Below are 25,910 nucleotides of genomic sequence, written 5' to 3' on the forward strand. Positions count from 1 at the left end.
GGATAGTCTGTTGTAAAATTTTGCTAACCAGTACTGACATCTTAAACAATAATACTTTCAATATGGATAGCATAAGATATCCAAATTAGGATATCATCTAAAACTAGAATATTATTACCTGGGGGAATACAACAAAAATTATGCAGAATTTTTTTTTTAGATTGACAAGCTATAAATGCAGATCTGAAATGTTTTTTTTTTTTTTTTTAGAGAGGTATAGAGAATAGCCACACCACCAACTTTTTATGTAATCTGTCAGAGGAAATGATATTATAACCTGTAGGGAAGGATTTTGGGGTCGTTTATCTGAAGTTTTTACCCATGTTTCAATGACTGCAGCAATGTCTTTTGAGTGTTGTGAGATGTAAGAATGAAATTCAGTAAATGTGTTTATCATACTCTGAATGTTTATCAATATAATATTTAATTATTTATGAGAAATGTGAGGTGTGGAAGGAATGGGTGAGGAGAAAAGACCTGAATTAGGATAGATATCATCACATTGTATGATGTTTTTTAAAGTATAGGTGAGCTTGTGAAAGTTTTAGTAAGGAGATGTTTAATCTATACTTAATTTTGTTTTGGTAAAAGGATGAGTTGAGTGTTTTATGTTTGAAGAAAAACTTAGGAAAACATTGAAGAAATTTGGAGCAATTTGCATTAGGGAAGTTTAGTGAGTTTGGTATGTAAAATGCCTTAGATTAGGGGATAGTGTTTTAGTGGTAATAGATACATGGCAGTTTGTGAAGTGACATACTAGGAGAACTAGTGATCATGCATATGGAGAACGTTTTTTGATGAACACAGAACTGTGTACAACTTTAAATGGAGGTGATAGCAGAGAGATCAGTGTGGGACAAAATGAGTTAGTAAGATGGAAATATTTCAGAGAAATGAAAGATTTAGGTGAAAGAAGAGTATGCGTGTTATGCCCAGGTAGTATAAAGAGTAAAAAGACGAGGGAAGATCTGAAGGAGAGATGGAATTCAGCATGTTGGAGAGAGATTTATTTACACAGTGGGGAGTTTAATTCCAAAGTGTTGCTAGTACGTGTGTAAGTTATGAGAAAGTCAAAAGGGAAGAAAGAAGAACAAGCAAATAACCTTTAAATTTATCCTAATGTCTCTGAGGAATTGGGTGTGATGGAAAGAAGAGAGAGGGTGGGTTGTAGAGGAAGTCTAGGAGAAAAAGAGGAACTTTAGGTCACTCAAAGGGCAGAATGTGGAAAGGGGGAAATAGTGTATATTATAAATCTCAAACTGTAAGTTGGAAAAGGAGAATAAAAGGTTACAGCAGCCTAACTGCCACTTAGACTGCAAAGAAAAGATACAAACGCAGCGCTAGATGGTCTTGTTGAGTGCAGAGTAAATGAGGGAAAGGAGTACTGGATCAAATGTGCCGTGCATGCCGAAGGGAAAGCCGGGAGTAAAGGGAAGGCCTAGCCTATGGCATAGCGATGCTGAGGACTAGGAGGGGATTAGAGATATGCCGAAGGGAAAGCTAGGAGTAAAGGGAAGGCCTAGCCTATGGCACACCTACACTGAAGAGTAGGATGGGATTAGAGATATGTTGAAGGGAAAGCTAGGAGTAAAGGGAACAGAGCATTGTGGTGAGCGTAGAGTAAAGGGAACAGAACATTGTGGTGAGTGTAGAGTAAAGGGAACAGAACATTGTGGTGAGTGTAGAGTAAAGGGAACAGAACATTGTGGTGAGTGTAGAGTAAAGGGAACAGAACATTGTGGTGAGTGTAGAGTAAAGGGAACAGAACATTGTGGTGAGTGTAGAGTAAAGGGAACAGAACATTGTGGTGAGTGTAGAGTAAAGGAACAGAACATTGTGGTGAGTGTAGAGTAAAGGAACAGAACATTGTGGTGAGTGTAGAGTAAAGGGAACAGAACATTGTGGTGAGTGTAGAGTAAAGGGAACAGAACATTGTGGTGAGTGTAGAGTAAAGGGAACAGAACATTGTGGTGAGTGTAGAGTAAAGGGAACAGAACATTGTGGTGAGTGTAGAGTAAAGGGAACAGAACATTGTGGTGAGTGTAGAGTAAAGGGAACAGAACATTGTGGTGAGTGTAGAGTAAAGGAACAGAACATTGTGGTGAGTGTAGAGTAAAGGGAACAGAACATTGTGGTGAGTGTAGAGTAAAGGGAACAGAACATTGTGGTGAGTGTAGAGTAAAGGGAACAGAACATTGTGGTGAGTGTAGAGTAAAGGGAACAGAACATTGTGGTGAGTGTAGAGTAAAGGGAACAGAACATTGTGGTGAGTGTAGAGTAAAGGGAACAGAACATTGTGGTGAGTGTAGAGTAAAGGGAACAGAACATTGTGGTGAGTGTAGAGTAAAGGGAACAGAACATTGTGGTGAGTGTAGAGTAAAGGGAACAGAACATTGTGGTGAGTGTAGAGTAAAGGGAACAGAACATTGTGGTGAGTGTAGAGTAAAGGGAACAGAACATTGTGGTGAGTGTAGAGTAAAGGGAACAGAACATTGTGGTGAGTGTAGAGTAAAGGGAACAGAACATTGTGGTGAGTGTAGAGTAAAGGGAACAGAACATTGTGGTGAGTGTAGAGTAAAGGGAACAGAACATTGTGGTGAGTGTAGAGTAAAGGGAACAGAACATTGTGGTGAGTGTAGAGTAAAGGGAACAGAACATTGTGGTGAGTGTAGAGTAAAGGGAACAGAACATTGTGGTGAGTGTAGAGTAAAGGGAACAGAACATTGTGGTGAGTGTAGAGTAAAGGGAACAGAACATTGTGGTGAGTGTAGAGTAAAGGGAACAGAACATTGTGGTGAGTGTAGAGTAAAGGGAACAGTCAGCCTATGGCACACCTACACTGAAGAGTAGGAGGAGATTAGAGATATGATGAAGGGAAAAACTAGGAGTAAAGGGAACAGAATGTTGTGGTGAGTGTAAAGGGAAGGCACAGCCTATGGCACACCTATGCTGAGGAGTAGGAGGAGATTAGAGAGAGAGAGAGAGAGAGATGGAGGGGGTGATAAAATAAGACAGAAATGGGGTCAGCAGTATTATTAGGAAATTGTAGAATTTAGAGTGAACAAAAGTTAGAGGGTGGTAGTAGAAGTGTGAAGATACTGTGATTCATAATGAGTGAGGGAAAAACTTTGGAAAACTGAGGCTGCAAGGTACACAAAAGGTTATCTGTGTGCTCCAAGGCTGAGAGAAGATCAAAGTAAGGATACAGAATGTATTGGGAAGTCTCTAGTGACCTAGGGAGAAGGTATAAATGAAGATATATCATGCAGTAGGGGGTGTCCAGGGAAAAAGTGAGGGAAGTAGTAAGAGATATAAGAGCAAATGAAGAACTAAGGGAGAGACTGTGGAGAAAAATAAGAAAGGTGTAGAATGTAGTATGCATTTTATTGTTTTAGACATTAATTACAGAGAGAGTGAGAGGTTTCACTACTATTCAGTGTATGATCTTGACGGCAATGAAGAGGAAATGTTTATGCAAGTTGTGCTAATTAGGCATGATAAGTCAAAGGACTTCAGGTTTCTGTGTAGGTGACAGATGGCAAATAGCGTTGCTTGAAACAGTGATTTGTAGGAGAAGGTGGTTTAGGCAGTACACACCTGAAATATGAATTGTACAATATTTATGTTATGCAATTAGATGGCCGGTGTGTCAAACAATAGGTGTGAAAATAAAGTGAAGGGGAAATATTTCTATGTTTTGTGGTTAAGGTCGTATAGATAGATTCTGTAAGGATTAAAGCGACATTTAGCTGTGCTTTTGCTGTCGCTGGTGAGTTGTGCCTTGCTTTTCTCCATCAGTTTCACTTTTAACTCCTTCTTCTATTTTCAGTCTTTGTTAACAAGCTGCCCACAGAGCTCCCTAACCTTCCTGTTACTCTCTATGCAGAAGAAATGGGGATTCTTCAACCCCTCCCTCACATTCAACTATTCAAACCCAGCTTCAGCTGACCTCCACTCCCTTGATTCTTGGTGAAACAACCATAAGCTACTCCTAAACTTCTCTAAAACAAAAAGTGTGATATTTAGAACCTCACAAAAGCTGAAAAAGACTCCTAAAAATCTCAACATCACAGATTTCAGTGGTTGCTCAAAAGAAACAACCGCATCCTTTAAATATTTAAGTTTATGGCTAGAGCAGTTACTTAACTTCCAAAGCTACATTGAAAACACCAGGTAAAAGATCAGTCCTTTTTTATTCTGCTCCTGGAAAATATCTTCCTTTTTCACCACAGCAGCTAAAGATGCAATAGGCAAAACAGTCCTCCTTGTTCAACTTCAATACAGACTCACCATCATAGAAATAACCTCTAAAAAACTCATCCATTCATAAGTTCGTAGTTAATGTAATTTCATTGCTGTCATTTCTGCCTGCAAATCCTGGTATTTTATGAATTTGTGTCTCTCTGTATGTAAGACACTGTAGTCACTGGGTGTGGAGATTTCAGTGATCAATGCTACTTTCGTCTTCTTTTCATGGACCACTATATCCAGTTTTCTAACATCTGTCTTATGAACTGTTGGTAATGGGTGATCCCATATGATGTAGACTTCATCATTTTCTATCATGTTTTGTGGCTTTTGTTTCTGGGGTTTTTCAGCCACTTCAGTACCATAATATTTGCACAATTCCCAGTGCAACAGTCTTGCCATGTTATTATGCCTTTCAGTATACAGTCCTTCTGCTATTAGTACGTCACAACCAGCAACGAGGTGTGTAACTGTTTCCAATTTTACAAAACCTACATTTGTCTGTTTCTCCCACATGCTCAATGGACTTTGTAAACAAGCATGTACATAGCCCACTATCTTGGGCCACCAATATTAACCTTTCACCTCTTGGTTTGAATTTGCCTCTCCTTAACCATTCCTGCATTTGGTCCTGATCAACATGAGGTTCTTCCAGAAGTTTTCTATACTTGCAGCTATATTTATGCATTTTCCACATTTTTTGCCTTCTCATCTGATCCTTTATCTTATATTCTTTCTTTTGTTTTTTGGCATATTCAGTTGCTCCCTGATTTTTATCGACTTCTGGTTTGATTTCCATTTCTGCTTGATGCTGGTATGCTTCTGCTAGATTAAACAGGGAAGCCATCTTAGATTTATTCTCCTCATGTTTCAAAACATTCACTACATTTGGATCTTGTGAAGTCAGCAGATATGTGTGGAGTCCCACGATTGCAGATCTATACATGTAATCAGTTTCAAGGAGGCCATCCCTCCTTCAGAATGGGGAATATATAATCTTGGTATACACTGGTTTTTATAAATCATTTTGTGAGCATGAAGCATCCTTCTTGTTTTCCTATCTAATCTATCCAACATGTTTTGGGGCCAGTCAATCACTCCAAAATTGTAAGTTAGGACAGGAAGAGCAAATTGGTTTATAGCTTGGATTTTTTTCCTAGATGCCAACACTGTTTTCAGGATTAATTTAAAGTCTCCTAAAGTATTCCTTACTAAGTTTTATTCACATTTTTTCATATTTTATTGCTGATCCTTCATCAATTCCCAAATATTTATACACTCCCTCTTGCTGAAGTTCTTTTATATCACATTCTTGTCCCAAACTGATGTTTTCTTAGTGCTGCAGCTTTCCTGTTTTAAAGGTTGCTTTTGCACATTTATCAAGACCAAATTACACTCTTATATCATCTGAAAAGGTTTTAATAACTTGCAGTTGTATTTTCAGTTCCTCATCTGATGAGCTATGCAGTTTTAAATCATTGACAGCGAGAAGATGAGAAGTCTTTACACTTTGTAGTTTTCTAGGAGCAAAATTATAGCCATGGCTTAAGCTAAGTAGACAGCTTAATGGGTTAAGAGTAAGGCAGAATAGCAGTGGTGACAAATTGTCACCCTGGAATATCCCCATTTGAATTTTTATCCCTGGGATAATAATTTGCCCTTTATCATGGCTTAATTGCAAAGTGCTCTGCCACTGCATAGTCACTGTAATGTAGTCAATCAGTGTAGGGTGTTTCTTTTACATTTTTAAGTACTCTTTTATCCATGAATGTGGGATACTATAAAATGATTTTTATAGTCATTCCATGCCATACTTAGATTCTTCCCCTTTTACAGTTCTCCACTATAACTTTATTTAGCAACAAATGATTCTTTGTTCCATATTACTTACTTTTATTCCCCCTTTGTTCTGTTGCCATAACTGAGTTTTCTTTTAAATGACTATAAACTCTGTCGACACCAGTGCCAGTGTATGGTTTATATGTCATTGGAAGGCAAGTTATTGGTCTATAGTTTTTAGGGTAACTTGCAGGTTCACTCGTAAGAAGGAGCATTGGTTTTCTTGTTGTTAGCCAGCTTGGTGTCTGTTCAGGGTGTGGATATAAATAGTTCTTACTCATAGCTAAAATTTCGTGCAAAAATGTTAATACTTTTAACCAGAACTTAGGTACTAGATCTGGGCCTGAAGTTTTCCATTTGGAGGCTTTTCTTAACTTTGTTTTAATCTATCTGGCTGTTACTTCATCCCATTTCATATCCTGTACCTTTAAACTTCTTATTCTTTCTTTTACTTCTTCTGTCCATTTAGCATCTTTGCTATGTTTCACAGGATCTTCATAAATACTTCTCCAAAGTGTATCTATGTCTTCCTTTCTTGGTGGTCTTTCAATTCCTTTTACCTTGTTTCCCAACTCTCTATAAACCTTTTTGGATCATCAATAAATTGATTATTTTGTACTTTTCCTTTATATTTATCTGTGTATCTTCTAAGTTTTTCTACCTGTGCTGAGATTTTTAGCTTATTATTTGCGATAGTGCATGATAGATCCTGGTCTATTTTAATACTGTACATTGCTTTTATTACATCTGTCTTTCTTAGTATTTTTGTTGATCTGTTACCTCGTCTATATTCTTCTAACAATGACACTTCTTGTCTTAACTGTTTTATAGTTTTCTCTGTTCGATACTTCCACACTCAAACCAACTCTTCAAGTTATTACCCCTATTAAATGTCAGCATTGGATTGTTACCTAACTTTGATCTTAAATCTTGAGAAAAAAAAACGTATTCCAATGTGTATTTCGTATATTAATTATAGCTGGTCCACAGGTGGTGTTATACTGCACCACCATAGCTCTTTGTCTATTAAACATGTCTTTATCCAGAGTGTTCCCCATATCTGTGGGTAACTCAACCCTTGTGGGTCAAGGTTTGACTCCAAAAGACTGAACTTTAAAATGAACAAATGTGGTTGCTGTAAATGGTGCAAATTTGTCAACAATGGCCCCTATGTTGTTATTTCAGGGTACAATAGAAAAATTGATTGCCCATGTAGGTGTAATTGTAACACTGAAATAGTGGTATATGTGGCTTCTTGTACCTCGTGTTCGGCATTTTATGTAGGTAAGACTACAAGGAAGCTTAAAAATTGTTATGACTGAACATGTAAGGGATATCAAGAACAGGAAAGCTAGTAATGGATTATATACACATACCACAACATGTATTAATTTTAAAAAGTTTATATTCTTTATTATTGATAGAGTGTATTTAAATAACCATAGGGGTGATGCAAAAAATACTTTAGAACATAAAGAATTAGAATGGCAATTGAGATTAAATGCCATGCAAAATCCCGATATTGATGAGGCTTCTTCCATTATCAATATTTTAAAGATTAAATCACAGATTAAATGAACTTTGAGTGTTGCTGATATATAAATTATTATAACCTAGACAACAGTTTGTTTTATGTGTGGTTATAATATGTTTATAAAGGTATTTAACTTTATTTTTAGTAGGTTTTAGAATATAGTAGGGACAGATGTAATATTGTACTGTTAGGGTATATTAGGATGTATTTTAACATAAAGGTAGTTGTATCTTTAAATGATAACAACCACAAGGTCACATGTTTGTTTTTTTACCAATTAAAGTCTACGTTATTTAATGTTTTTTACTCTGATGAAACCTTTGTGTATGTACAGGCGAAAGCGCTTGGTATTGTTTTGTCATTAAAAGCACTTTGGAAGTTCATTACAGTTCTGACTTTTATTTCTCCTAAGTTACAGTCTATAGTGGTGAACATTTTATTTTGTTTTTATTCGGGTCTTTTTACCAGTTCATTGGTGGAGAGTGATCTCCCAAAGTACACTTGCCACAATTTCTCAGCCTATTATCTCAAGAGAGCAGGTCATCTATGTGCTCTTCAAAGCCAAAAACATGGCTTCAATGGGACCAGACATCATCCCAGGTTGCCTTTTAAGCAATGTAAAACATGGCTTAGAAGACCCACTTAGATTGCTGTTTAACCACAGCCTGCAAACTGGCTATGTTCTGGCAGAATGGAAGATGGCAACAGTAATTACTCTGCACAAAGGCGACCATTAGCCAGCCCTGGGAATTATAGGCCCATAAGCTTGATTAGCCTCATCTGCAAGGACATAGAAAGAACCAGTATGGACCTTATTAAAAAGGACATAGGTAATCTCCAAACTCTGGACCCAACCCAGATTGGATTCATTAAAGGAAAATCATGTTTGTTAAGCCAGGTTGCCTTCTTCAAGAAAGTAACAAAGGCCCTGGATGAGGGAAAGACAGTGCTTAACTCCCACCTTGCCCTAGCTAAGGCATTTGACAAAATCCTCCATCAGGTATTATAGAAAAACTCTTCCAACTGGGAATTGCCAGTTGGCTTACCAAATGGGTACATACTTTCAAAGTGGGTGACTTCACCTCTAGTAAAAGACCAGTCACTAGAGCTATGCCACAGAGTTCTGTGCTGGACCCTTTATTGTTCAGAATTTATTTCTCAGAAGTCCAGGCAAACATGGATGGCCATTGGCTGACCACATTTGCTAACAATTGCAAATTGGGAGTAATCATTGAGTCTCCCAATGTTGTTAATATATTGCAGAAAGGGTTAACACAGAAAAATGATTGGTGCCAAACCACAGTTTCAATTCCCTTTCAAAAAGCTGACATCCCTGCTAATTACATTATAGACAACATCCTCCTAAGTATAGACCCAATGGTACATGACCTGGGTACTCCAGTTGATAGCAATCTGAAATCTGGCCACCAAATATCCACAGTTGTAAGGATATCCTTCTACATGGCACATCTTATAAGTAAAGGCATTGCAAATAGATGGATGTTAAAATTCCATTGTTATTGGCTATTATCAGACCAATAATTGAGTACAATGTTTCCTTTTGCATTTACCTCACCAGACACCTGCAACATTTGGAGGAACCACAAAGGTTTCTCACCAACAAATATAGGGTACACAAAACAAGTCCAATGCAGAAAGACTGAAAGCCCTGTCACTCTATTCTGTCTCCTACAGGTAGCTAAGGGGTAACCTGTGCCCAGCTTAGAAGGTAGTCTCTAACCTGGCCTTGATGGAAATGCTACATATTTGTAAATCAGACTGCATCAGGGTCACTTGCTCCAGGATCTTAACCTAGCCTCTGACTTAAATAGTTCATGTTGGAGAGATAGATACTTCTCCCAGAGACTGCCACTTCTCTGGGATAAGCTTCCAATTCATATAAAACAGAACTCCTTCCTGACCCTCTTCAGACACAACCTTGATCATCGGATGTGTGACCACAAGTTTCATCTTAGGGTAGATCCCATGTCAATCCTGGACAGATGCAGTAGGTATTAATTACCACAGACGCTTACCTCTGTGAGTATTGCTCACCTAACCACCGACTATTGGGGCAACTCAAGATGAATATGACTGGGCTTGTAAGGCCTCTTGGGCCATTAGCCTAGTAACATTCTACAAACCTATGATATAAAATAAAAGAAATGTCATAAATGCTACTTATTTCACTCATTAGCAAATATTGTCTGAAAGGGAAAAAAATGGTGCAGTAGATGTTGGGGGTATAAACCTGCTAGCAGTATATTGCGTAGTAAGGAATGTTATCTGATTAGTGTTATTTCACTGGAATTTTTTCTTGTGCAGGATCTGCATTATTAATGCATTGTCCAGGAAGGTACTAATGATCCTATTATTTAACCAAAATAGTTTTATTGTTAATATTGTTGAAATATTGTTATTTCACCAAAGATTATCCTAATATTCTATCCATAAATTTATGAAAAATCGCATACCTTCTCAAGCTTTACCTGTTGATAATGTAAATCGCAGTAGGTATTTTACATTAGGAAGGTTTGTGGTCTAGACTCTTGTGGCAGGAGAGTGTAGCCTATACCCTTCTAAGTAGGAAATTGCTGGTGAAGGCTTATTGCACCTGTTATTCAATGTGTCTTTGTTCTGGTTTAAGCACTTGGGTTCCAGGCCAGTTATTTCACTAGGAAGGTTTGTGTTCTACACCCTTGTAGGAGTATTCTACTGAATTGCTGCTTTATTAAATTGTTTTTTTGCTGTTGTGACTGCGATTTTCTGCACTTTGAATTTCTAGTACTACATTTTATAGCATAGACTAGATTCAGGTTTGCTGAATCTAGACTGTTTGGTATCATTTGAGCACTAAAACCAGCTATCTTACATTAAGAAGGCCACCCTGCACCTTCATGGCAGAAGTCTGTATCCCATAACCCTTCTGAGTTGAGGATTGCTGGAATAAGGCTCAGTCTTGGGCTTTCTCTTTGGTTATTTTGTTTTAAATCATTTAACTTTGCTTGCATTTAAGTATCATGTGTCCCCGGGTTTAAAGGAGCTGCTTACAGATTACACTGCTGCCCAACGAGCAATCCAGTTGTGTATTGTGAAGCACTGATGCAGTTTTCTACCCAAGTCTTACAGCAAAATCTGGTGCAGCTAGCCCACCCCCCACTAGTTACTACAGTATATACCTGCCATAATTGATGGACAGCTTCCCACCATTTTCTCCCCCCAGCCTTATTGACATGAGCATCCTTAGGTAATATAGAAATTGCCTCATGTATACTGACAACCAGTTACTGCTAAAATAAACTAATACAACGTCTGAGAACTATATCTATAGTATGAATTTGGAATCAATTCTCTCACATAACAACAAACCTGATATCAAACTGGTTGTCAGCACACACACGTCACCTCTTGCACATAACAAGCTCACAACACATAAATGGAGGTACTTGCTAGATGTCTACCTAAAGATCAGAGACCTCCCAAGAGCAAACCTACTGCACACTCTGCAGACCCAACAGAATCCACAACACATAATAATACACACAACAGTGTCTCAGACAATAAGCCCCTAAGGCAGAACACCTCAAAACCAAATGTCTTGGTCATAGGTGACTCTATAGTGAAACACACAAAAATCCCCCTCACCAGGCTGAACAAGGAGACGGTCACAATAAGCTTCCTCTTAGGTGCTAGGATCCATCAGATCATACACACACACACACATACACACACACACACACACACACACACACACACACACACACACACACACACATCTCTCAACAACAAGTATCGTTATGACTCTGTCATAGTCCATGTTGGAGTGAATGACGTGAGACGTATCTCACTGGACTATATGAAGAGAGACATGACTGAGCTCTCAGATTATGTGTCCCAGGCAGGTATGTCCCTAGCACTAAGCAGCATTCTACCTTCACCCAGGATGATGCCTCAATATGAATAAAAAATGATTGACTTCAACAATTGGCTTAGCTTCTGATATCAGTCCAGGGGTATCCTGTATCTGTCAGCCTGGGAATATATGGTCGACAGACCATGCTGCTTAGCCAGAGATGGTCTTCACCTGTCTCCTCTTGGCATTCAGTTACTGGCAAAGGTACTTGCCTCCCCCATAGTGCCTTTTTTAGTCAATGTCATAATAACAAAATTCCTGATGTAAAAGAGGAAGAAACTAATGTCTAATAACAAGAGGGAACTGACTTAGCAGAGGAAGAACACCCACTACAGCTTGAACAAGCAAATTACGTATTTTGTAAAGTCATCTAAAGCCAATTATGAAGCTAACCTAGCATTCCTAGCTAAGGATAATCACAAGACATTCTTTAGCTATGTCAGAAATCTTAAAAGGGAAAGCCAAGCTGGTACCACTCATAACCCTGAGGAGATCATCAACCTGCCAGCAGACAGATTTGGCACAAACTTCACCCTTCTGTTCCCGACAAACATACCCTAAAGCATACCTGTCACTGATCCTCTGCATAGTATCTCCAAAGAGCAGGTGATAACTGTACTCTCCATGGTCAAAAACACAACCTCTGTGAGACCAAATAATATCCCAGGATGACAACTAAATGGTGTAAAACAGGACCTAGTGGAACCACGTGGTATTTTTTTCAGCTACAGTCTAAGTAGTAGCTTAGTCCCGGCAGAGTGTAAAACAGCTACAGTAATTTCCTTGCACAAAGGGGGTCCATCAACCAACCCCGGAAACTATAGACCCATAAGCCTAACCAGCCTTATCTACAAGGCCACGGAGAGAAGCATCATGGACATTATCAACAAAGACATAGGTGACCTTCAAACTCTTGACTCAAGTCCCAACTCAATTTGGCTTCGTTAAGGGTAGATCCTGCTTATTAAACCTGGTAGACTTCTTTGAGAATGTTACCAAAGCCTTGGATGAGGGCAATACAGTACATACAGCCAATCTTTCCATAGCCAAGGTGTTTGACACAATCTCCCACTCAGACATCATTGAGAAACTCACCCAGCTGGGAATTAACCCATATGTCACTAGATGGGTAGCCAACTGGCTCACCAACAGAAGGCATACAGTCAAAGTTGGGGATTCCACCTCTACCAGCAGACCAGTTACCAATTGTTTACCACAAGGATCTGTGCTGGGCCCCCTACTGTTTGGAATCTATTTCTCAGAACTCCAGGTGAAAATAGATGGCCTGTGGCTTACCAGTTTACCCAATGACTACAAACTGGGTGCAATTACTGAGCCCCCAATGATGTTGACATACTACAAAAAGGGTGTAGACAGACAAATGATCAGTGCCAAAGCCACAGACTTGAACTAAACACAACAAATGTGTTATTATCCCCTTTGGCAAAGGAGAAGTCCCAGCAAATTACAATATTAACAGTACCCCCCCCCCCTTAGCTCAAACCCTGTGGTGAGAGATTTAAGAACACAGGCTGATAGCAACCTAAACATCCACAGTGTTAAGGAAGGCCTTCTATGTTGCACTGTCATAAGTAAGGGCATCACATCCAGGGCTAAGGATTTTATAACTCCCCTGTACTCATCCCTCATCAGACCACTAATAGAGTACAATGGTCCCTTCTGTATGTATGTACCAGATACTTGCAGCAGCTGGAGATACATGTACAGACAATGACTGTAATAACTATTGAGAATCACCTAGAAGTAAAAAATCTAATGCCCAGTACCCTTTAGACATACAAACAAGTGACGAGGGGGTCGCAAGCACAAATATAGGAATAAGATCCAATTCCATGGAAGGACTGATACAAACGATGTTGAATTGACAGAATTTGGGTTTCATAATGTCTTGAACCTTTCTAATGTTCAACTGACAGATGCACAAACTACATTACTTAATAAGGGACTTGGTTTTATTCCCAGTTTTTTCATTGATGAACATAGCATTGTTAAGGAGGTTTTGTCTTTTTGTCGTAACCTGAACCTGAGATTATTTTTTTCAGACAATACCTCTCAAAGATCACTAGATTTCAAGTTCTTGAAATCAGACTTTCAACCGCCCATGAACAAACATGTCTCTATTTTCCAACAATCTGTACTCAGGGATTTACATTTTCATCATAAAGAATCATCCATTCTGGGCCAGAACATGTCACCCATGGAAAAGGTGGCCTTGGAGGAATTAAGGCATAACCGCAATATTGCTATTCTGCCTGCAGACAAGGGAGGTGCTGTGGTGGTAATGAACATTGGGGACTATCTCAATGAGGGGAAAAGACAGTTAACAGATACTAGGTGTTATATGCAAATGTACATCGACCCGACCAGGGTCTTTAAAAAAGAAATAGACTCTTTTCTAAAACTAGCAGAGGATGAGGGTATTATAACAAAAAATACAGTTAAACATCTCACTGTAATGGACCAACAGAAACAAATCCTGTATCTTCTTCCAAAAATTCATAAGTCTATTTCAAAACCTCCAGGTAAACCCATTGTGTCAGGGATTGGGTCCTTGACTGAACCATTATCAGCATTTTTAACACAGTATCTCAAACCCCTACTGACATCGGTTAGGGCCTGATTACAGGACACAACGCACTTCTTACAAATTATAGAGGACACACAGCTAGAACCAGGCTGGCTATTGTGCACGTTGGATGTTAAATCTTTATATACGAGCATCCCACACTGGGCGGGATTACAATCCCTGCAATATTGGCTTGAGAGAACAAACCTGTATCCTCCGGGTTTCAATACCTTACTTGTCTGTATGGCAGAACATGTATTAAACAAGAATATTATTTATTTTCATGGAGAATGCTTTTGGCAGTTACAAGGAACAGCAATGGGAGCTTCCTTTGCACCCATTTATGTGGATTTGTTCATGGCCTATTTTGAAGAATGTATGATATATGATACATCACACAACATATACATGGTTGAAATCGATATCTGGCGATGGTACTTGCATGATTGCTGGATGGTGTGGAAGGCGGATGAAACATATTTACAGGAATTTATTGATTACCTGAATGGTAATATTTGGGGTATTCAGTTTACGGTTACATGTAACATTAGTACTATTGATTTTTTGGATGTTACTGTTTACCGTAACAAAGATGACACCTTAAGCACTAAAACATTTAGAAAATACCCACAATACAACACATTGTTACATGCATCCAGTATGCATCCGAACCACACCATCCACAACATCCCCAAATCTCAGTTTATGCGTATCAGACGCATTTGTTCATCTCAGGAGGAATTTGAACATGCCAGACTAGATCTATACCATAGATTTCAAGATAGGGGATATAGAAACATGGATATACATCAAGCTAGCTCATGGAGCAATACCATAGACAGAAGGACTTTGTTACAATACAAAAAATCAGGGCATACCAATCAAGATTCTATTTTGAGATTTGTGACTATATATGGCAGGAATCAACAAATAGTCAGGGATATATTGAACTCAAACTGGAACATTCTTTTGGTTAATGATAGTTTAAGAACACTATTAGGCCCTCAGTGTCAGATGTCATTCAGATGAGGCAAGAACCTGGGAGGGTTTTTTTCACATTACAAACATAGAGAAGTGGGAGGAGTGGTATATCACCAGACCACTATCATTGGAGACAAACTAATTGGTACGTTTCCATGTGGTCATTGTTGCTCCTGCCTACAAGTTAGTACACTCAAAGAATTTACCAGTGCCAACACTAATCGTGTATTTCAAACAAGGGTGTTTGGAAATTGCAGTAGCACATGGATCATCTACTTAGCCACCTGCCAATGTAAAGCCTTCTACGTTGGTCAAACATCAAGATCCCTTAGAACAAGGATGACAGAACACCGAAGTGACATTAAGAACAAAAAAGAAACAAATGCTTTATACAGACATATGATACAACATTCCAATGCTCATTTCGTGTTCATGATCATTGACAAAATTCAGGGGGACAGGAACAACCAACAAGATTGGCACACCATTCTAAACCATAAGGAACAATATTGGATTACCAACCTTGGATGTTTATTTCCACCAGGTCTGAATGACCATCTGTGAGTTTTATATAGTGTCTGGGGGTTCCATGATCATGTGGAAATCATATATACATATAGATCAAAAATCAGTGTGAATATTATAATGGTGGTCAAGCTAACCACACTTACGTATTAGCATTTCACTAAAGGTATGTTACGAATTCTTTACATATCCACATAAGTAGGATATATATACATACACAGTTTTGCATTGTTATATCTGTCATGTTGTTTTGAAATATATGGCAAGGTATTAGAATAATTATAATATAGGCATCATTCATAAGGAAACTATTGAAAATCATTATAACCATAACTAATAGCCGATAATGATGGCTTATTTTTGAAAATGTATTCATTAATATGATATATGATCAGTAAAATTCATTTTAATTGATATATTGTTATTATATACAATATATACAAGGTGTAGTCAGATTCACATTTTTGTTTTTATATGAAGACTAATGTATGCTTATTTATAAATATTTAGAGTATGCCCCTGGCGTTTCACCATGGGACCTGTATGCACATAGGATTTTTACAAAACTCTGCTTTATAATCCTTGAAAATATGATATTTTTTATTATTTAAACATTTTTTGGTATCATATGTTACTGGGTGAATGCTTTGCTCTTTAGGTGAGACATGTAATTGGATACTCCATCCACTAGGTTGGGCTATACCACTGTTTCAAGGTAATTAGAGATCACTATAAATATAGGCTGTTTTATTTTACACCAAAAAATCTTTTTGTATCCATTGACAAAGGCTGAATAGCCGAAACCGGTCTGGAATATGGTTTTGGAGCAACAATAAAGTAATCTTTATTATATTGTGTTCACTTTTGTTTTTGCTGGTCGTTGGTGGTTTTACATTATTGGTTTGACCCTGCACACCATCCTTGCGGAGCACTTTGTTTGCTGCCAGCAGCTGGAGATACCTCAGAGGTTTCTCACCAAGAAACGTCAGGGCCTTCAACACATGAAATACATGGACAGACTGAAGGCCATGTCACTGTACTCTGTATCTTATAGGCTGCTGAGAGGTGACTTGTGCCTGGCCTAAAGAGCAGTCTTGGACCCTGCCCTAATGGAAATGGTACACATCTGAAAGTCAAATGGGACAGGATTCACATGCTCTAGATATCTTTAACCTAGCCTGCGACATTAACAGGACATGCTGGACAGACAGCTATGTCTCCCAGAGATTGCCACTCCTATGGTACAAACTCCCAATTCATGTAAAACAGAGTTCCTTAGCAACTCTATTTAAGCATAATTTAGACAACTGGATAGGAGACTGTAAACTTAACACTGTGGTGTCACCTGTGTCCCTCTTGGATAAGGGCAGTCAGTGCTGATCATAGACTCGAGCTGCAAATATAGACCATACAACCTGATAAATAAGGGATAAAGGGTATAACATGGCTAGGCTTACAAAGGCCATAGGGCCAAAAGCCTAGTAACCTCCTATGAACCTAATATGCAATTGGTACAAGAAGACATGTTCATTCTCACAATTGTAAGACTCCATAACTGCTTGAGCTAAACTGCTTAAAACAGTGCCGCTGAGCTAATAATTGATATGTTCTTTAGTTCCTTCGCTTTGTATCACAATTTACTGGTATTATTAAAACTAATTGTCTCATTTGGATAAGAGGTAGTCAGCATGAGCAAACTGAATTAATACATGGCCATGGTCAACCTTTGCTGATTGCATAATCCGAGAGTTTTGCATCAGTCTGATTCCTCATATAAAATAACCACCAAAATGTATAGAATGTTACAAAAACCTTAAGCTGCATTGATCATAACTAGCAGTTTGCTTTTCCCATAAAGCACCTCCCCACTGAATTATCTGAGACCCCATATCTCTGGTAGTTAAGCAGTCCTGTCAGATAATGCTGTCTTGGGATTCAGAGTATGTCAATGTGTCATGAACTGACGTCAGATTCAGGAAACAACAAGCATCTGGTGTGGACACATAACTCAGTAATCTCTGGACTGTCATATGTGTCAGTTTATCAGCACAGCAGCCATTAGTGTCTGATGTATCCTGGTGTCTATTGCTACATATTAGTGAAGAGAGTAAAATAGCATTAGAGAAAGTACCAAAACGCATTTAAAACTGCAAAACAGATATCATTGTATTCTATATGTGTGTGTGTGTGTGTGTGTGTGTGTGTGTGTGTGTGTGTGTGTGTGTGTGTGTGTGTGTGTGTGTGTGTGTGTGTGTGTGTGTGTGTGTGTGTGTGTGTGTGTGTGTGTGTGTGTCTGTGTGTATGTGTTTGTGTGTGCGTGTGTGTCTGTTTATCTGTCCCCATACACACACACACACACACACACACATAATATATTTATTTAAAATACACAGACAGGCATATAATTTCTTTTTTCATAAAAGGAAAATGAGCCATTCATTTAAAACTGAGAAAAATAGACATATTTCTAGTGCTCTGATAATTTTTCTAGTGGAAAATGAGTTGTTTCCCCCCTAAGAATAATGATGTTGTGAGAAATCTGATGCTTTCCCTAATTATTCATTTCCCCATCTGTTTTGTGTTTTTAATATTCATGCTTTCAGTAACATAATCTATAATTAAGTTTCTTCCCAGTAAAGACTACAATGTAAATGAAAAGTCCGGCTATCTGCTCTGCATAAATTACTTGACACTTGAACTGAATCCAGTATAAAATATATAGGTCATTGATGGCTTCGCTGAAATCCAGTATAAACTATATAGGTCATCGATGGCTTCGTTGAAGCATGAGGCGCAGACGATATACTTAACACAACAGTTGTCCATATGCAAATGGGATGTCTTTTAATTAAAGCTATTTTCATACTGCTGATATTGTTTTTGTGACTGCTTGCTGAAAATGTATTTGTAGTTATTGTGGAGCTTACTTGAAAAATGCACACACACAAACACACACACACACACACACACACACACACGCACACGCACACGCACAAACACACACACATACACTAATATATCTATATATCTGGCTCCCTATCCGAAGTTTGACGTTTCAGAAACAAATTCTGACGTGCAAGACCAGATGAACAATTTTCCTAAAATTCAAAGCTTTTGAAAGGAGACTGCGGCAAGGTGAGGATTGGGGAATTTACCCTTTTCCTCACTGTAGTGCAATCTCAGAGTTGGTATATATAATGTGTATAGGGTGTGAGATGCAGGGGAGCACAAAAATATAGAAAAATTGTAGATTTTTGTTGTTTTCCAAAGTTCAAGTTTTTGGAAAATCATTCATATGGTCTCGCTCATATGAATTTCAACCATCTGATAGGGATCCCTATATCTATGTCTATATCTGTATTGATATCATCCTTATCTATGTCCATATCTATAACTAAATCTACATCTATATCTATATCTATGTCTATATCTATATAACTATATCTATATCTGTATATAAAAGTCTGTGTTAAATGATCAAACTATAACACTTTTAAACAGTTAGAAGAAGCTCATTTATTCCAATCTTCCCTGTGCCTGGCTTGGACACCTGTGACTACAAGATACTGTACTGCATCTAAAACCATCTGTGGAGCTACAAAGCAGACATAATTTTTTTTCTTTGCTCTTGCTCTATTTCAGCTTTGTGCTGAATTTATTGATTTGGTTACATTTATAACTGTTTTTCAGCCTACATTTTTTTAAAGAAATGCCATCTGTTTGTTATTGTACTGCTTTTAGGTCATTTTACCAGTATTCTGATATTTCTCAACCTCCTCTGTTACTACAAACACTGTTCTGAGTTTGCCAAAGTTCACCTGAGTTTGCCAAAATATTTCTAAGTTTGCAAAGCTTTTCCGTGTTTGTACAAGTTTTCCTATGTTTGTTCATATTTTTCTGTACACAAATGTACATTTGTCAAGGTTTGTCACCTATTTCCAAGAAGTCCTGATACTGGAGAAGTTCTGTCTTTTTTATAAAGCATGTGTTAATGCACTTGAGCTCAAATCCAGTTCTTTTGACATTATGAGGGTTTTATTTTGTACTCTGTTGGGAGCAGGGGGCAGATTCAACCCATTTGAGTTGGGAACTGCTGGTGGAAGGCTTATTGTGTGTTTATCTGATTGGCTTGAGGGCTTAACTATATAAAGTCTTTCTTCCTGCTGGTATAAAAGTCTGCAAATGTAGTTATCTATGCCTTGTATTTAAGCAAACCTCTCCAGTTCATAATGCTGTATAGGAAATGTTCTGTATAGTCTCCCACTATTCACAGCTGCTCAAACAGCTGGAAGTTTGTGCAAGAAGGCAGCACCATTGCAGGTCATCCAATAATGTACTGATAAATACTCTCACTTAGACCTTTAAGTGATTCAGATTTGGTATAATGGATAGGCACTTCCCTGACAACTCTGTTTCTGGCCTGGTGAATATGGGCATCCTGAGGCAGTATAGTTACTGACTCATGTTCACTGACAACCATTTAATTTTGGAACAGACAGGGTGTGTGAGAGATGTAGATACACAACTTCATTTGAGGCAAAGCTCTCACATGGATACATGAAAAATGAAAACCAGGTTGTCAGCGTTATACCCAAAACCCTCACTACCAACACTAAGTAATAAACACATACAACCACAGACATGGAGGTACTCACATGTAATCTACTCACACCTCCAAGACCTCCTCAAAGCATCTCTCAGGGGACCAACTACACACACACACACACACACACACACACACACACACACACACACACACACACACACACACACACACACACACTCAAAAAAGACATCACCTCACACAACACATAACTCTGAATATCATAGTAGCCCCACTTCCAAGCCCATAAGGCAGCACACCACACAGCCAAACATTCTAGTTATTGGGGATTCCATTGTAAGACACACTGATGTCCCCCTTACAAGGCTAAACAAGGAGAGAATCACAGTGAGCTGTCTGTTTGGAGCCAGGATCCACCAGATCCTACATACACTTTAAAACACAAGTACCTGTATGACATGGTTATAGTCCATGTGGGCTTAAAAGACCTAAGATGTATCTCACTGGATTATATCAGGAGAGACATGATGGAGCTCTCTGAATATGTGTCCCAGGCTGGTATGAATCTAGCCTTGAGCAGCATCCAACCTTCACCAATGACAACGCAACAGTACCAGCAAAAAATGACTGACTTCAACAATTGGCTTAGTTTCTGGTGTCACAACAAGGGGATACAATATCTGTCAGCCTGGGGAGATATAAACAACAGACCACAATTCTTTGCCAGAGATGGCTTGTACATGTCAAACGTTGGCTTTTGGTTACTGGCAAAAACTTTATATATCCCCACACTGCCTTTTTAGGATGTGCCAAGTTGCTAAACCCTCTTACATAAAAAAAAAATCACTCATAACTACCTAAAGGTACTACTGCTCAATGTTAGGAGTTTAAATAAAAACTGGACTCCCTGGAAGTGCTCCTGACCCTGGTGAATACAGACATATGTGCAGTCATGGAAACATTGGTCAGAATCTCCTAATATGAGTCTGGAAAACCACACCTCCCACCCAAGCCTACTGGAATCTCTTAACATTTAGCTTAACACTATACTTATGGGTGACTTCAACTACCCCTCCATAAGCTGGGAGACTTATACAACCCATAATTCACTTGCTCAGAAGTTTTAGAACTTTGTCAATGCAAACACCCCGGAGAAATTAGTTAGGTCCTCAACTAGAGGTACAAATAACCTAGACCTGGTACTCACAAACATGAGGGGGATGCTGCTCCCTCCAATACATTAACTCCTCCATGGTAAGATCTGACCACAAAATTATGCCCTTTAGTATTAAAACTAACATAGAACCCTTATCAAACCCCAAACATGTTAAAAACTTTGTTAAGGCCAATTACCTTAAACTAATTGACTTCAAACCCCCTCGGAACCCAGATGACACTGAGGCCTACTCTGAGATGCACTGTACAACTATATTCATAGCTCCACAGAGGAGGCAGTACCTGTCTGAGTCAAACCTAAGATTATTGGCAAAAATAAACCACCCTGGTGGACCCCTAGCATAAATAGGATATTTAACAAAAGGAAAAAATCCTCTCCAAAGCAAAGTAAAAACAAACAAAACCGTGGCTTTTTATATTATGTTCATAACCTCAGGGGAAATTTTCAGCAATGGGCCAACTTAATCATGAAAGGCAACACTTACACCCAGACTGAAACTATAGTAAACCTGCTGGTTAAGAAGTTCTGTTCAAACTTCTCCAGCCATCACCTCTTACTACATCCAAAGAAATTCCCACAACCATACCCCTAATGGTCATTATGAGGGAATAGGTCCTAAATGTGCTTGCTAAAGCCAAAAACACAGCCTCCATGGGTACCAAAAAAATTTCAGGATGCTTCTTAAATAGCTTAAAACAGAATCTGTCAGGGAGATGAGAAATCATTTTTAACTACAGCCTCTAGACAGATTTGTCCCAGAGGAATGTAGGACTGCAACAGTCATCCTATACACAAGGGGACCTATCAACTGACCCAGGGAACTAGAGACCCATAAGCTTGCCCAGTCTTATCTAAAATATCATGAAGAGAATTGTCGTGGTCCTGATCAATAACAACATAGAAAATCTCCAAAAACTAGACCAGACCCAATTTGGCTTTGTCAAATGGAGGTCTTGCTTGTTCAGTCTGGAGGATTTCTTTGAGAAGTTCACCAATGCCATAGATGAGGGTGAAACAGTGCCCACTGCTTATCTAGACCTGGACAAAGCTTTTTACACAATCCCCCACTCAGGGATTATAGATAAACCATACCGAGTTATGCATAAACCCTTACATTGTTTGATAGATAGCAAACTAGTTCAATGACAGGACACATGCTGTCTAGATAGGTGAATTCACTTCTGATAAGAAACCTGTTACTAGCAGTGTCCCACAGGGCTTATAGTTGGGGCACCTCCTGTTTGGTTTATACTTCTCTGAAGTGAAGACCAATGTTGGGGGCCTCTGGCTCACCATGTTTGCTCACAACTGTAAGCTGCGAGCAATCATTGAATCCCCAAACAATGTTGACATCCCACAAACAGGCCTAAAAATGACAAAGGTGTCAAACCATGGTCTAAGACTAAATGCTAAAAAATATGTAATCATATTCTTCGGTAAATCAGATATCCCTGCAAAGAATAATATTGATAGCACACCCCTATAAGTAGACCCAGTGGTGAGAGACATAGAAAAATAGATAGATAGTAACCTAAACTTTGCCAACCAGGTAGCTACAGTAGTGAGGAAATTATTTTGTGTTGCTCGGCTTATAAGGAAAGGCATGGAATGCATGGAATCAAGATCAAAGGGAATCACAGTGCATTGGACCCGGTCTTTATCAGGTCCATAATCGACTACAATGTTTCCTTTTGCATGTACCTAAACAGGCACTTACACCAATTGGAGTGGCCACAGAGGTTTCTCACTAAAAAATTGCAAAGAGTGAGACACATTTTTTATGCAGACTGACTAAAGGCCCTATCCCTTTACTCCGTCTCATATTGTTTATTGAGAGGTGAATTATGCCTGGTCTACAATGCATTCTATGATCCAGTCATGATGAAAATATTATTTATTTGCAAGAAAAAATTATACAAGGGTTACACATTCCATGGACCTGAACCTTATTTGTGACTCTAGCACAACTTGCTGGAGAGGCAGATTCATATCACAAAGACTACCTTGTCTATGGGATAAACTTCCCATCTTCATAAAACAAAGCCCGTCCCTCACTGTCTTCAAAAAGACTTTGGATAAATGGATGGAGAACTGTAAATTCACTCCTGAGGTACTGCCCATGTCCCTTATGGATACAGGCAGTCTACAAAATGACTCAGGGCTCCAGCACCCAAAGACCCATTACCATGATAGTACTCCATCCCATATCTGGGGAATTAAGATATAATATTGTCATGTCCTGGGTATTATTGGCTAGGCTTGTAAATGCCCTTGTGCCATTAGCATAGTAATCATAGGTTCATAGGTAGGTACTAGGCTATTTGCCCTAGGGCCTATATAGGCCTAGCCAAAAAGGTACCCTGGCTTTCGCCACCCAAGAAAATTATTCTCCTATGCCCCTGTCGAGCAGAGCCACAGAAATGATCCCCAGGGTGAATTTCCTATTTCCCATCCAATCCTCAAGATTTTTCATGAAGAGTGCTAATGAGGAGCTATGTTTGACATAGATAGGTAGTCTGTTCCAGAGTATGGGAAGTCTCTGAGGCAGGACTCTATCCCTCCAACATGTTCTGTTTATTGCGGTGACAAGGTTTAGGTCCCTACAGCGTGTAGCTCAGAGGGATTGGCATTTCTTTAAGTGGAGCATGTCTAACAGCTCTGGGTCTGAAATAGCTTTGTATGTTAAGCAGAGATCACCTCTGAGTAGGTGATATGTGACGGAGTAAAGCTGGAGTTTTTTTAGACGGTCTGCATAGTGCATCTGTTTGAGACCAGTAACCCTCTTTGTGAGGTATTTCTGTGGCCTCTCCAGTTGTTGTATATGTCTTGTGAGGTACATGCCAAAAGGGGCGCTGTACTTTATAATGGGTCTAATGAGGGATGAGTATAGGGGAACAATGACCTCTTTTTTTCTGGATGAGAAACCATTTGTGATGAGGTGTGCCACGTAGAAGGATTTCCTGACCACTGTGATGATGTGGTTATCAAAGGAGAGACTACTGTCCACCTGTGTCCCAAGGTCTTTTATCACACTTTCAGTGTTAAGTAGACTTCCACCTATGTGGTACTTCATGGGTACAGAGTTTTTACAAAAGGGGATGACAATGCACTTTTTGGCATTGAGCTTCAGGCCATGGCTTTGATACCAGGCATCTGTCTCAGTGAGGCCTTTTTGTAGGATGTCCACATTGTTAGGAGTTTCGATTATGGCTCCCAGTTTGCAGTCATCTGCAAACTTCATTAGCCAAAGTCCTTCTGTGTTAACCTGTACTTCATAGAAGTAGATACCAAACAGGAGAGGACCCAGGACTGAACCCTGTGGTACTCCACTTGTCACTGGTCTGAAGTCAGATTAGGAGTCTGCTACTTTCACAGTGTGGGCTCTGTCTGTGAGCCAGTTGGCAACCCATCTTGTGACCTAGGGATTTATACCTAGTTTAGTGAGTTTATCTATAATTCCAGAGTGGGGGATGGTGTTGAAAGCCTTGGCGAGATCTAGATAGGCTGTATGAACCACCTTACCCTCATCTATGGCTTTGGTGACTGCTTCAAAGAAGTCTATCAGGTTTAGGAGACATGATCTGCCTTTTACAAACCCGAACTGGGTGGGGTCCAGAGTTTGGAGAGTACCAATATCTTTGTTTATGAGTTCCATGATGATATGTTCCATGGCCTTGCAGACCAGGCTCATCAGGCTAATGGGGCGGTAGTTCCTGGGGTCCATCATGGCTCCCCCTTTGTGGAGTGGGATAACCATCGCAATGTGCCATTCAGTGGTCACAAAGCCTGAGGTGAGTCTATGACTGAACATGGTACTTAGGTGGGGTGCCATGTTTGTTCTGTAGTTCCTGTAGAACGCAGCCTGGGATATTGTCAGGTCCCATGGATGCTGTGTTCTTGGCTTTGGAGAGTGTGTTTTTTACCTGTCCACCATGATTACAGAAACTTTGCATTCTTCCAGTATAGAGATGGGCCCTCTAGTGGGCGAGGTAATCACCTATGAACCTATAAAAATCAAATCACAGTAATTTGAAAAACTATATTTTTTGGGGGGACAAGCCTCCTTGCACCCCCACACTCCCTGCTACTTAAATATACAAACAACAAGATCATACTACAGTGGGAAAAGGGCAAAATCCTGTTCCTTAATGTACAAGATCATGCATATTGAAATACTAACAAAGTCGTAGAGGTTAAATTTTGAACTCTTAAATTAAAAAAACAAAAAAAAAACACAAAAGAGGATTGCACAAGGGGAGGGGCCAACATGAATAAATTTTATTTAGCGCTTTCATCTCAAAGTTCACGAGACTTCATCAGAATAAACAATTAACAACCACTTTGAATATATACACACATAATACTGCCTGATTGGATGTTTGATTGTCACGTAACAATTAATAGTTCAGAAAAACACTCAAGTTAAAGTGAAAAACATTTTTTCTACCTACAGGCAAAAATACATGCAATCCCAACTATACTTGAAGACACATGAATAAAGTTTCATTAAACACTATCAAGTTCTGATATTTCAAGCACTTG

This window comes from Protopterus annectens, chromosome 15.part0 (genome assembly GCF_019279795.1).
Source record: "Protopterus annectens isolate FY-2018-M chromosome 15.part0, PAN1.0, whole genome shotgun sequence".
In the NCBI taxonomy this organism is placed as follows: Eukaryota; Metazoa; Chordata; order Ceratodontiformes; family Protopteridae; genus Protopterus; species Protopterus annectens.